The sequence below is a fragment of the Pan troglodytes genome, chromosome 9 (assembly GCF_028858775.2).
Source record: "Pan troglodytes isolate AG18354 chromosome 9, NHGRI_mPanTro3-v2.0_pri, whole genome shotgun sequence".
In the NCBI taxonomy this organism is placed as follows: Eukaryota; Metazoa; Chordata; class Mammalia; order Primates; family Hominidae; genus Pan; species Pan troglodytes.
The window spans coordinates 87627393-87642197 of record NC_072407.2 but is presented as its reverse complement, the minus strand read 5'-3'; the positions used below and the strand labels follow the sequence as shown (position 1 = coordinate 87642197).

At 41.8% G+C, this 14805-nt stretch overlaps 1 protein-coding gene and 1 long non-coding RNA gene across 15 annotated transcripts in view; one reads left to right on the top strand and one right to left on the bottom strand.

Annotated features, from left to right (window-relative positions):
• DLG2 (discs large MAGUK scaffold protein 2) overlaps positions 1-14805 on the top strand; it is a 2168441-nt gene that overhangs the window by 7950 nt on the left and 2145686 nt on the right. The window lies entirely within an intron of this gene.
• Positions 6777-14020, bottom strand: LOC134807274 (uncharacterized). Its single transcript, XR_010147301.1, has 2 exons — positions 13546-14020; positions 6777-7418 (listed from the first exon to the last, which is right to left on the bottom strand). It is a non-coding gene; the product is annotated as an uncharacterized LOC134807274 (long non-coding RNA).

Here is a 14805-nt window from a genome sequence, read left to right as displayed (position 1 = left end):
CTCTATATCAACAGTAAGGCTGTCTCTCTTATTATTCGTGTGTTCACTGAAGTGGCCCTTTTAATTTCCTTCAAGAGTTTTTCCTTTGCATTCACAACTTGGCTATTTGGTGCAAGAGGGCTGCCTAGCTTTTGGCTTATCTCAGCTTTCAACATACCTTCCTCACTAAGCTTAATCATTTTCTAGCTTTGAGTGTGAGAAATGTGCAACGTTTCCTTTCACTTGAACACTGAGAGGCCATGGTAGAGTTATTAATTGGCCTAACTTTAATATTGTTGTGTCTCCAGGAATAGGGGGACCTGAGGAGAGGGAGAGAGATGGGGCAATGACCAGTTGGTAGAGGAGTCAGATAACACACAACATTTACAGATTAAGTTTGCTGTCTTATGTGGGTATGATTTGTGGCGCCCCAAAACAATTACAATGAACATCAAAGATCACTGATTACAGATCACTGTAACAAATAAAAGACTAATGAAAAAGTTTGAAATATTGTGAGAATTACCAAAATATGATGCAGAGACATGAAGTGAATATATCCTGTGGAAAATTGCCAGTGATAGACTTGCTTGACACAGGGTTGTCACAAACTTAATTTGTGAAAAACGTGTTATCTGCAAAGTGCAGTAAAGCAAAGTGCAATAAAATGAGCTATGCCTGTACCTGACTTCATTGAGTGGCCTTGTGTGGTTATTTTATTCCTTTTGCACGCATTTTACCAAATTTGTATTTGAATTTTCATGTTTGCCATACCAGTAATATATGGAGAGCTTGTCTTTTTTTTTTTGAGACGCAGTTTTGCTCTGTTGCCCAGGCTGGAGTGCAGTTGCGCAATCTCGGTTCACTGCAACCTCCACCTTCTGGGTTCAGGCGATTCTCCTGCCTCAGCCTGCCGAGTAGCTGGGATTACAGGCGCCTGCCACTGTGCCTGGCTAATTTTTTTGTTTTTAGAAGAGAGGGGATTTCACCATGTTGGGCAGGCTGACCTCAAACTCCTGACCTCAGGTGATTCATCTGCCTCCACCTCTGAAAGTGCTGGGATTACAGGCATGAGCCACTGCATATGGCTGCACATGTTTTTTCTGTTTTCCAAAACTTCAAGTTTTTTTTTTAATCTCTTCACAGCCATAAAACTCAAAAGAATTAAGCACTGAATCATCCTAGAGAAAGATGGGAAAACACAGTTTTCAAACTTTTGCATTTTCTGTAAGTCAAAGTAAAATAGACAATTTACTAAAGTTTTTTTTTAATTTAAAATTCCCCAATTAAAAAAATTAGCTGGGCTTGTTGGCATGTGCCTATAGTCCCAGTTACTTGGGAGGCTGAGACTGGAGGATTGCCTGAGCCCAGGAGTTTGAGACTGCAGTGAGCTGTGATTGTGCCACTGAACTCCAGCCTGGGTTTCCCTATCTTTTTTATTTTAAAAGAAATTCCCCGTAGGGACAATTTTGACCTTGGATAAGCTATAGACTCTTGATATTGTAAAATATTAATTAATCCAGGAGGCATAAATAGAATGATTTCTGGAATGAGAAATAGAAGAATACTTTTTGTGTTTAACTACTGATTAGGAGTATGCTATGAAGCAACTTAGTGAGGAAGACGTAGAGATAAAATGATCTGTTAATTGATTTTATTTTACATATCTATTGGGAGAGTACAAATCATATGCTAATGACTTGATACTAGAAAATGTGTGAACTTCTGGGTTTTTGGAAATCTGCTCAAGTGTTTTTATTTATGATAGAATATTTGATTTCTCCCTTAGGCCTATTATTGTTTACTTTTGTGGGTAGAAGAATCTAGTCAGTGAGGTATGCACAAAACATTGGATTTTACTTATTTATTTTTAAAAAACTTCAACTTTTTCTTAGATTCAGTGAGTACATGTGTTGATTTGTTACATGAGTATATTGTGTGATGCTGAGGTTTTGGATATGAATGATTCTGTCACCTAGGTATTGAGCATAGTACTCAATAGGTGGTTTTTTAGCCCTTGCCCCACTAGTCCCTTGCGTAGTGTCTATTGTTCCTGTCTTTATGTCCATGTATACCCAGTTCTTAGTTCCCACTTGTAAGAACTTGCGGTATTTTGTTTTCTGTTTCTGTGTTAATTTGCCTGGGATAAACATTGGGTTTTTAAAATGTTGGATTAAGGCATTCTGTTCATTCATGCCTTTGTCAATAAGTAAATTTCTCACTGTTCTATAAAATACATTTACTGAACTATACGAATACTATACTTTCTTAAATATATATTCTCCTTATATGCTTATTTCTTAATACTATGTTACCATGTCAGTGATTACAAAATATTTTTTAGTATAAGGGAGAGATTTTTTTTTTGATTGGGATAAGGGAATATGTTCTCCAGCTACAATTCTTGCCCAGGAATTTATGGCAGTCAAGACACAAGTATTTCTATATCCTCAATGTAGGTTGCTTTGTCAGCAAAGGATCATGAGTTTTATCCAGTCTCTTCTGTCCAGTTAGTCATTCTGAATTCCAACTAATAAAAGCTTTCTGCATGGGTTCAATTTTTAGTAAGTTTTCAAAGCTATTTCAAGAATTATGGCCAAATCACCTTCATTATGAAACGATTCTCCTGACCTCCTTTATTTTAGGATTTAAGATCAAGAGGAATGGTATAGTATAAAGTAGAAAATCCTGTGAAAATGAATTATTAAATTTAAACTTTCAAAGATTATGGGTAAGATTTTTGTAACCCATTTCTTCTGGTAACACCATTTTGCTAGCCACTGAGGCCCTAATTTAGGATACAATTTTGAAGCTTCTATCAGGGGCTTATCATTTTGAAGGACTATGACATCTTTATCATTAAAAGCATGGTAATACTTGGAATAAACCTATTAAGTTCTGTTCTATTTAAACATCTCTCATAGGTAATAAACAAGCTAAAATTCTTTTAAAAGGTAAACTGGTGTATATATGGTGTAAACTGGTGTATATATTTAAGGCAATGACTCTACTTTCATTTATTTATTCAATCATTTATCCATTCAACAAAGGTGTATTATGAGTGCCTGCTATGTGCCAGGCATAGTGCCAGATGCATGTTTGAAGTAGCAAATGATATTCAGTCTCTGCCTTTATGAATCTTAAAATATATTAGGAAGACAGATGCAAAAACAGGCAATTTCAATGCTGTGTGGTGAGGTTAATGCTCTTTGTCAAGAAAACAGACAAGGAACACTCAATCCCACTAGGGAAGATGTAATATTTAAGATGAGATACAGAAGATGAATAGAAGTTTACCAGACAATGTGGGAAATGGCAAGAGGCTGTTTCAGATCATTATTTATTTTTCTTATTTTTTGGCCTTGAACTATATAATCACATCCTGTGTTATCATCATCATCAATAGCAGTGACATGGTGGAAAAAACCTAGAACAGTAGTCAGAAGATTTGGCTACTAAAAGAAGGGACAGGATCAGGTAATCCGTGAGCTGGACTTGGTCTGTAAATTTAGGTATGTTAGAAGTATCCATTTATTTTCTGTAATTCACCTTTACTCTTAGTAACTGAGTAGCAGACAAAATAACTTATCCTTTTTGAAGTTTTCTCCACTTCCCTGGGGTTAAGGTGGGGTTCTGCCTGGAATGGGAGTGTCTTCTGGTTGTTGATCATCTATATAAAACAGCTTACTTCTGACATATGAGTTGTTGTGTCTAGATAGCTCTTTCTCGTCTGGTTTGACAGATATTTGATATGTCCGAGTCATGGACTTTTACCTTTTTCTAGAATGTCTGTGTTTCTGTTTGCCTAGATGCATTACAATGCCATTCCTCTTGGGTCTTGCTGCCTTCCAAGCAATGTTGCCAATAACAAGAGCCTAGATCCCTGATGCCTTGAGATCCAAAGACTTTTTTATGTTTTCTTCAGCTGGGAAAATTTTTTTCTATGCTGTGAAGGGGCTAGGAGAAGTCCCTTTCTCTGCCTGTACCTGAGAATCTCTTTTTCATCTCTGACAAACTCTTATTTTATTCTGAGGGCTTAGGTTTTTAGAAAGCAAAACTGGAATTACTGAAAAATTCCTTCTGGGTTTTGTCCTGGCATATAGCGCCCCTGAGGCAATAAAGTAGGGAACCAGTTGTCTGCTGGAATGAGAAAAAAGGAAATGGGAAAATTTAGGTAGAAAAAAGTTTTAATATCTCAAAGTACCAATCTCCCATGTGTAAAATACAGGTTACTTGCCTTCTTATGATGATGCCACCAAGATCCTGTGAAAATCATGTAATCCTTCTGAACTTGTTTCCTTTTAAAAAAGGGATTTAATGCTTTTTTCCCCCTTACTATATACTGTTTCTTTTTCCCATCAAATATGATAATGTTCATGAACTTCACTTTTACAAAGCTAGTTAGTGATGGAATTAGGACCAGAAGCTTGTCTGATGCTTTCCTTTTTACTGTATGAGTGTGGTAGTCTTTGAACAAGTGAATGGCATCATAGTGCAGTAGAGGAGAGCCCAGGATTGGAATCTAGCTTTTACCATCAGTTGACTACATTAAGCAAATCAACAGATAGAGCTTCAAATTTTTCCTGTTAAAACTTAAGTATAGTACTAATACCTCTTAGGATTATTGTGAGGATCAAATCAAGAGACCTAGACCATATAAAAATTATTTTGTAGATAAGAAACTGCTGTACAAAAGCTTATCATCTGAATGCATTTTTTTTTAGGGGGGTGGGTGGGTTCAAGGAGGAGAAATGTCAGAGTCCCCTTCCATCAGTGGTTTGGGTTCAACTTCCTGGTCAGCTTCTGGAACAAGTCTGTCCAGATATGGCAATGATGCATTTGATCACAGATAGGAGATGCCATGCATGTTTTTAAAAAAAACAGGTTATAACATTTCTTATTAATATTATTTCTCCTGCAAAGATGCTAAAGTAATTTGTAAATCATCTAATATATACAAAATGATTGCAGTCTTCAGGTCTGCTTTAAGTCTTGCCATACATATTCTTCACTATTTAAATTCCAAATTTTATTTATTTATTCATTTTTCTAGATAAATAAATCTGGAATGATGCAAAAATCAGTATTTAGCTGAAGATGCAATTTTTAATCTTTTTTTTTTGAGATGGAATCTTGCTCTATTGCCCAGGCTGTAGTGCAGTGGCATGATCTCAGCTCACTGCAACCTCTGCTTTCTGGGTTCAAGCGATTCTCCTGCCTCAGCCTCCTGAGTAGCTGGGATTACAGGCACCCACCACATGCCCAGCTAATTTTTGTATTTTTAGTAGAGATGGGGTTTTGCCATGTTGCCCAGGCTGGTCTTGAACTCTTGAGCTCAAAGTGATCCGTCTGCCTCGGCCTCCCAAAATGCTGGGATTACAAGCGTGAGCCGCATGCCTGGCCAATTCGTTGTTTTCTTACTTTCTGTTTATTGCTGCTTAGCCTTGCACATTTTCTATCATTCACCTTTAACAAGTTTATAGAAAATTTGAAAGCATGGCTTGTCTGAAAGGAGAGATATAAATTTACCATTTTATACTATTAATAATATCTTCTTGTTTCAACAGGGAAAATAACCAGATCAACAGGTGTTCGTTGAAGTATATTCAAACAATTCTTTTTTAGGGAGGGTAAAGTATAATTGCAAAGAATAATTATAGAAGAAAGAAGCATTGTGATCCTTTCCTAGTAAATCAAGTTTCAATATGGCATAATGCTTTGTATGGGCTTTGGTGGCAGATAGATCAGCATTTGCATCGTGGTTCCAGCACTTATTGTTATGTAGCCTTGGGCAAATGTACTCTATTTCCCTCAGTCTAAAATTTCCCCATTTGTGAAAATGTATATAGTAGTAGTTCTTAGGATTCTTTTGAAGATTAAATAAGGTGATCGGTGCAGAATGCCTAGCATTGTTCCACAAATGCTAGCTAATATTATTAGTAATAAAATGACACCTTTGTGGTATCACCTTGAACTGTACGTTTGTTTTATTTATTTGGAGATGGAGTTGCACTCTCGTTGCCCAGGCTGGAGTGCAATGGCGCCATTTTGGCTCACTGCAACCTCTGCCTCCCAGGTTCAAGCTGTTCTTCTGCCTCAGCCTCCTGAGTAGCTGGGATTACAGGCATGGGCCTCCATGCTCAGCTAATTTTGTATTTTTAGTAGAAACGGGGTTTCTCCATGTTGGTCAGGCTGGTCTCGAACTCCTGACCTCAGGTATCTGCCTGCCTCAGCCTCCTCAAGTGCTGGGATTACAGGTGTCAGCCACCATGCCCGGCCGAACTATACATTTTAATGTTAATTTTTTTTTTTTTTTTTAAAAACCTGGTTCAAGACTAACTTTTCTATTGCTATTCATTACTTTATTACTTTCTCATGAGTATCCTTGATTTGTAAAAAAGCAATAACATCAACAATAGGAATTAAGCATATGTGAATACTTCTTAGTAAAATACTTTTGTGTCTGGAATGAGTGGATTCTGTCTTGTTGACTTCAGGAATGAAGCCACTGATACTCGTGGTGAGTGTTACAGTTCTTAAAGATGGTGTGTCCAGAGTTTGTTCCTTCTGATGTTTGGATGTGTCCAGAGTTTCTTCCTTCTGGTGGGTTCATGGTCTCGCTGACTTCAGGAGTGAAGCTGCAGACCTTCGCGGTGCATGTTACAGCTCTTAAAGGTGGCATGTCCAGAGTTGTTCATTCCTCCTGGTGGGTTTGTGGTCTTGCTGACTTCAGGAGTGAAGCTGCAGACCTTCACAGTGTATGTTACAGCTCATAAAGGTGGCACATACCCAAAGAGTGAGCAGCAGCAAGATTTATTGCAAAGAGCGAAAGAACAAAGCTTCTACAGCGTGGAAGGGGACCCCAGCGGGTTGCTGCTGCTGGCTCGGGCAGCATGCTTTTATTCCCTTATTTGGCCCCACCCACATCCTACTGATTGGTCCATTTTACAGAGCGCTGCTTGTTCTGTTTTACAGAGTGCTGCTTGTTCTGTTTTACAGAGTGCTGATTGGCCCGTTTTTACCAAGTGCTGATTGGTGCATTTACAAACCTTTAGCTAGACACAGAGCACAGATTGGTGCATTTACAATCCTTTAGCTAGACACAGAGAGCTGATTGGTGCATTTACAATCCTTTAGCTATACAGAAAAGTTCTCCAAGTCCCCACCTGACACAGAAGCCCAGCCGGCTTCACCTCTCAATCCCATCTCTAAACAGGACACCCCAACTGCTGTCGGGAATTTGGCCGATGACTGCTCTAGCTACTTTCTGCTGGATGGGGTGAAGAAGGGGCCCTGCAGTTGTGGTGTCCTCCAGAGGTTAACTCTTTAGGCCAGTGAAAGGACCGGTGGGTCGGTCCAGGGGTCCTCAGTAGAAGTTGTTAGTTGAGCTCATTTAGGGTTCCATTTGTAAGACCATCAGTAGCTTGATGGCCTCGATTCTAGAGGAAACAAATTTGACAAGCAGGTTAAAAATACAGGGCCCAAAGGCGAGTAACAGCAAGATGGCTGCCATGGGACCTAGAAAGGGGAGGAGCCATATTGCCCAACTCTAGAGGTTGGTAAGGGTTTGAAAGGTGTTTTCTGATTTCAGAAGCCTTTTCCTATAAACGCCGGACAGCATCTCATACTATCCCTGACTGGTTAGTATAAAAACAACACTCTACCCCAAGAAGGTGCAGAGTCCTCCTTTTTCAGCAGTGAGGAGGTCTAGGCCTCGGTAGTTTTGGAGAGTCACTGCTGCCAAAGAGTCTGTTTGGGGTTGTGGTTACTATCCTTACTGGATAGATTTTGTTATTTCTTGCAAACTGTCTGAGAATTCCTGTGAGAGTGTGTGGTAGTAGGATAATGAAGTACATAAACCTGCTATTCCAGCTTCTGTAGCAGTAGCCATTCCTAACCCTATAAGTAGGGGTATTAGTTGTATGGCTCTGCGCTGATGGACTTGAGCTTTGAGGGGTACTGATAAGGTCTGATTTTCATAAGATTAGAAGTTAGGATAATATATGTTACACTGTAAACTTTTAGCAAACTTTACTTTTGTTGAAAACCTTGTAAGTTTGGGATTTCAATTATTCTTTGCTATTAGTAAGACCTCGTTCAGTCCATATTAACTTAAAATTGGTATAGATGGCTCCTTCCTGATTCTGTAAGTACTTTAAAGTTTGGCTGAGTGCAAACAGCTCGCACATTTGAGCAGACCAATTATTAGGCAATTTTCCTAACTCTGCTTCTACAAGAGTTTCCTCACTGAATATCCATTGTGTCTTTTTTTCCTTACTTGCCTGGGAGGAACCATCTATCATCCTGTCCTGAAGGGAGTTCCTCCTAGGTCTGGTCAGACCTTCGTATGATAATTAGTTAAGATTTAGATCCCTTGTTAGGAAACCTGCTGGGTTAAGGATTTTTGATAGGAAGGCTATGGGTTGTCAGTGGCCTCAGTGCTTTCGGGCTATGCCCTTGTTTACACTGACAACAAGGTGGTATGGGAGTGATATAGGGTTACAGAGAAGACCTTCAATTATCAATTATAGGTTTTAAATTTACCCTGACTTTTAAAGGAATAGGGTACACTGTTTTTTCTTTACTACTTCTATTTCTCTCTGTCTCTTTGACTCCTTTGTCTCTTCCTCTCTTTCCTTCTCTCTTTGACTTTCAGTCTCTTCCTCTCTGTCTCTCTCTTTGACTTCCTATCTCTCTTTTTCTCTCTCTCTATATCTCTGTCTCTTCCTCTCTCTCTCTCTCCGCTAGTCTTTCCCTGCCTCTGCCAGCTGCTTATGCTGCTGTTCTCTCCTCTCCTTCCCCTTTTTGATGGCTTCGACAGTGTAAGACTGCCACCTCCTTGGGCTTTTGCACTGAGTGCAATAACTCCATGATTTCCTTGTGGTATTTAATGGGTGTTCCCCCAGAGGTTAGGAACTCCCTTTCTTTCCGTATTGCAGCATAGGCATGTAGGATTAGATAAGCATATCTGCTATCTGTATACACATTTATTCTTTTTCCCTTTCCCAGTTACAAGGCTCGGGTAAGTGCCACTAGTTCTGCTAACTGGGCACTGGTCCCTGGGGGAAGAGGTTTACTTTCAAGTACGGTTACATCATTAACTATGGCATAACCTGCCCGTAGTATCCCATTCTCCACAAATGAACTTCCATCAGTCTAAGTGGACTTCTAAGAGATCATCTCGGGTGGCATAAGTTTGGACTATAAGTTTGGCAGTCATGCTGATTGGTTCCCCATCCTCTGGGAGAAAAGTGGCAGGGTTGAGGGCTGCACACATAGGTATTTGAAGCACCAGTCCTTCAAGGAGTAGTGCCTGGTATCTAAGTAGGCGGTTGTCTGATAGCCATAAACTTCCTTTGGCACCTAGTATGCCATTTACATCATGAGTAGTCCAGACAGTGAGATCCTTTCCTTGTATTATCTTGATAGCCTCTGACACTAAGATGGCCACTGCCACAACTACCCTTAAACAGTGAGGCCAGCCTTTTGCTACTACATCAATTTTCTTACTTAGGTATGCCACTGGTTGTGGGTTCATCCCATGAGTCTGAGTAAGGACTCCAAGAGCTATCCCTGCTGTCTCTGTGACATATAGAGAAAAGTTTTGTCCTGTGGGAAGGCTTAAAGCTGGAGTTGTACTAGGGCCCGCTTTAAGGTTTTGAAGGCTGTTTCTGACCCTGGTTCTCATTCTACTAGATGAGTATTTGCCCTCTGGGGCTCCTTGATTAGAGTATAGAGTGGTCTGGCCATCTCGCTGTATCCGGGGATCCATAGTCGGCAAAAGCCCGTGATTCCAAGGAACCCCTGCAACTGTTTTAATGTCTTAGGGTGATGATAAGCCAGTATAGGCTGTATTCATTCCTTGCTGAGGGCCCTGGCCCCTCTGGCTAAGATTAAGCCTAGATATTCGACCTGCTGTAGGCAAAGCTGGGCCTTTGACCTAGATGCCTTGTACCCTTGATTAGCTAAAAAGTTCAAGAGATCTAGAGTAGCCTGTTGGCATGAGGCTTCCAAACTGGTAGCCAAAGGTAAATCATCCACATACTGAAGGACCAGAGTGCCTGGACTTGAGAAGTGGCCTAGATCTTGGGCCAGTGCCTGACCAAACAGGTAAGGGCTATCCCTAAACCCGTGGGGCAAGATCGTCTGTGTAAGTTGGGATGTGTGGTCTGTGGGATCCTCACAGGCAAAGAGAAACTGGGAGTCAGAGTGCAGGGGAATACAGAAGAAGGCATCCTTGAGGTCCAGAACAGTGAACCATTCTGCTTCCTCTGATATTTGAGAGAGCAGGGTATAGGGGTTGGGTACAACTGGATATAGAGGAATTATTGCCTTATTGATGAGTCCAAGATCTTGCACTAGTCTCCACTGACCATTCAGTTTTTGTACTCCTAGAATTGGGGTGTTGCAGTCACTGCTGCATTTCCTTACTAAGCCTTGAGCTTTTAAATGTTTAACAATATCTTGTAATCCTTTATGAGCTTCAGGCCTTAAGGGATGTTACCTTTGATAAGGAAAAGTGGTGGGATCTTTTAGCCTGATTTGGACTGGGCGGGCATTTTTTTCCTTCCAAATTATCCTTCCAATGCCCAGACTTCAGGGTTGATTCCCTTCTCAAGTAGGGGACAACAAATGGATAACTTGTTCCCCATATTCATGTAAATAATAGCTCCAGCTTTGGCTAATATATCCCTCCCTAATAAGGGTGTGGGACTTTCAGGCATAACAAGAAAGGCATGTGAAGAGAGCAAAGTCTCCCAATTACAACTGAGGAGGTGGGAGAAATACATGGTTACAGACTGTCCTAGGATTCCCCAGATGGTAACGGACCTTGAGGACAGTCGTCTGGGACAGGAGATTAACACTGAGAAGGCCGCGCCAGTGTCCAGGAGGAAGTCAATTTCCTGGCCCTCAATGGTTAAACGTACCCGGGGCTCAGTGAGGGTGATAACATGAGCTGGTGCTTGCCCCAGGCACCCTCAGTCCTGTTGTTGGGTCTTCTTATTGGGGGTTACTGGCCCAGAGAACCTCTGCACTCTGTGGCAGTGCACCTTCCAGTGATTGCCTCAGCATAGCAGACATGGACGAGGGGGCAGCTTGTTTCTCATTGGACAATCTTTTTTAAAGTGTCCTTGTAAACTACACTGATGACAAGCCCTACTGAGTGATTGGCCTGCTCCATTTTCTGACCTCTTTGAACCACCAAAGTTTGTTTGTCTGAGGGCCATGACTAAGGCTGTGGTCTTTCTCTGATTTCACTTTTCCTTTTGGGCCTGTTCCTCTTGGTCCCTATTATAGAACACTGAGGTTGCCAGGTTTAATAATGCCTCCAGATTTTGTTCAGAGCCCAGGGCTTGCTTTTGGAGCTTTCTCCTGATATCTGCAGCTGATTGGGTAATAAATGTATCTTTTAGAATCAATTGACCCCATAGTGAGTTGGGTGACAGGGGAGTATATTTTCTTAAGGCCTCCCATAGCCACTTGAGGAAGGCAGAAGGATTTTCTTCCTTTCCCTGAGCTATGGTGGACATCATTGAGTAATTCATGGGCTTTTTCCTAATTCTCCTTAGTCCTTCTAGAACACAGGTCAACAGATGTTTATGACTCCAGTCCCCATGATCTGAGTCAGGGTCCCAGTGGGGATCCATACTGGGGATGGCTTGCTGGCCAGTAGAGAATTTGTCCCTTTCCTCAGCTGTCATTCTATCATTTACTTGACTGAGATACCAGGTATCGCCAAACTCTCATGCTGCAGCTAAAGCCACATTCTTTTCATTAAAGGCCAGGGTTTGAGCTAACAATAGCATGACATCTCTCCAAGAGAGATTGAAGGTTTGCCCTAGACCCTGTAGGACATCTGTGTACCTATCAGGACCATCTGAAAACTTCACCAGGTCTGCCTTGATCTGCTTTAAATCAGAGAGGGAGAAGGGGTCATGTACCTGGGTGGGGCCAAATTCCCCACCCCCTACAGCTTGAAGGGGACAAAACTGACAGCCTGGGGGGTTTTGTGGTCCTTTGGAGATTTCTTTGCTTATTTCCTTCTGGGCCGGGGAGATTAGAGGAGGCTTATCCTTAATAGGAAGGGGAGCTGTAGGGAGGCTAGGATATGAGGGTAAGCTGAAAGATCCTCCTGTGGGATGTAAATTGCAAGCTTTGCATAGTTATGTATTCTCCTTCAATGAAAAGAAAGCATGGACATAAGGTATTTCACTCCATTTGCATTCCATCTTACAGAAAAGGTCAAACTGCAGGATAGTATTGTAATTTATACTTCCCTCAGGTGGCCATTTTTCCCCATCAGAGAGAGAATAATGGGGCCAGACCATAGTGCAGAAAAAAATGAGCCACCTCTTTTTCAGGGTTTTTGGGTCAAATTGGTCCCAATGGCTTGGGATGCATTTCAAGGGTGAGCCTTTTGATGCCTGAGTGTTTCCCATCTGAAAGACAAAACCACCCATGGTTTTGGTTTGTTTCTCCCCATGCCCAAGAACCCACAACGGTCCCTGGACCCTGCTAATCAGAATAGTTGTGCTCACTGCCACAGCAGCAGAAACACTAGTTTTCCTCCTAGACCACAAGGAGGACCAAGGAAGGTTGGATTTAGTGGCCCTTACTGATGCATTCTCGAAAACCTGCACCCTTGCCTGTCCTCCTAGACCACAAAGAGGACCGAGAAAAATCCAATTTAGTCGCCTTTACTGAAGCATTGTCGAAAACTTGTTAGAGTCCTAAGCATTCTTCTCTTAGTATTGGGATTTTACCCCTGTCCTATAAAGATGTTATGCCCCAAAAATTAAGTGGAGGGCCATACCCTGAGGGAGGGGAGGGATCTCCAGAATTGGAAGACTGATGCCTTTTATCCTCACTTATATGAATAGGAAGGATACAATTTCTGAGGCTCCCTGTATCCTAGCTGTAGGAATAGCCTTTGTTAGGCCTGCTTGTCTGAGGAGGGATCCTAAAATTCCAGATAGTCTCCCCTATGACGGGGCTTTGGGCAAAAATTATGTCTTTTTGATTGGTGAGCCCAGGTGCCAAAAGAAGGTAACAGAGTCCTGGAGTTTATACTAGAAATCATTCTTATAGGAGAAACTAGAAAAGCACCAGAGAGAGTGAGTGGTTTTTATAAGCGGGACTAGCCTTGGAGAAGACAGGCGAGAGGAAGTTTATCTGGCAGGCGTTAGGACCCAGGGGGCAAGGATCAAGATAGATAGATGAGTCTTGCTTGGGCGACATGCCTTTGAGAGTTTCGCTCATGGCTGCAGGGTCAACCAACTTGTTGTCGGGACCCTGGAGTTGAATGACTTTCCTCTCTGTCGACCCTTGGCTCAGCCCAGAAGTACAGGAAATGCAGAAGCTGGTTCCAGGCAAACCAATGCTCCCAACTCTGAAGAGTCGGGGTTTGTTAGAGAGCCCTTTCCCAGAAAGCCTGACACCTGTGTCTTTAGTCTGGCGGCTGCGCTAGTCACTTTTAACTGGCCAATAGGTGTCTGGTATTTAGCCCCTGAATTCTAAGGAAAAATAGGACAGAATAGCAAGTGAAAGTGGTCCAATGGTACTCACCACTTGGCGATAGGTGATAATCTCACTGCTTGGCGAAAGGTGATGGTCCCTTCATGGTCGCCAAAATGTGTCCAGAATTGGTGGGTTCTTTGTCTCTCTGACTTCAAGAATGAAGCCATGGACCCTTGTGGTGAGTGTTACAGTTCTTAAAGATGGTGTGTCCAGAGTTTGTTCCTTCTGATGTTTGGATGTGTCCGGAGTTTCTTCCTTCTGGTGGGTTCATGGTCTTGCTGACTTTAGGAGTGAAGCTGCAGACCTTTGCGGTGAGTGTTACAGCTCTTAAAGGTGGCGCGTCTGGAGTTATTTATTCCTCCTGGTGGGTTTATGGTCTCGCTGACTTCAGGAGTGAAGCTGCAGACCTTTGCAGTGAGTGTTATAGCTCATAAAGGTGGCGCAGACCCAAAGAGTGAGCAGCAGCAAGATTTATTGTGAAGAGCGAAAGAACAAAGCTTCCACAGTGTGGAAGGGGACCCAAGCAGATTGCTGCTGCTGGCTCAGGTGGCCTGCTTTTATTCCCTTATTTGGCCCCACCCACATCCTACTGATTGGTCCATTTTACAGAGAGCTGCTTGGTCCATTTTATAGAGTGCTGATTGGTCCGTTTTACAGTGCTGATTGATCCGTTTTTACCAAGTGCTGATTGGTGCATTAACAAACCTTTAGCTAGACACAGAGCACTGATTGGTGCATTTACAATCCTTTAGCTAGACACAGAGCACTGATTGGTGCATTTACAATCCTTTAGTTAGACAGAAAAGTTCTCCAAGTCCCCACCTGACCCAGAAGCCAGCCGGCTTCACCTCTCACTTTCATTTTCTAGTCCTAATGTCTAATAAGTAATGATAAAATTGTGATCATTCAATTTTGTATATATTTAAAATATGAAAAATGTCTAATTGTTATTGCTTGTTTTAATGGATACATATCATACTATAGTTAATCGTTCTAAATCTAAAAAATGGTCATATTCCTCTTCAGTTAAAAATCTTCCATGACTTGTCATTCTACCCTTGGTATAAGGCCAAACTTGTTAACATTGTACATATGCCATCAACTTAATTCTCTACTCCCATGGTACCTGGTACCTTATGATACCATTCTTTTTTTTTCTTTGAGACGGAATCTCTGTCTGTCACCCATGCTGGAGTGCAGTGGCACGATCTCAGCTCACTGCAACCTCCGCCTCCCGGGTTCAAGTGATTTCCTGCCTCAGCCTCCCAAGTAGCTGGGATTATAGGCACCCGCAACCATGCCCAGCTA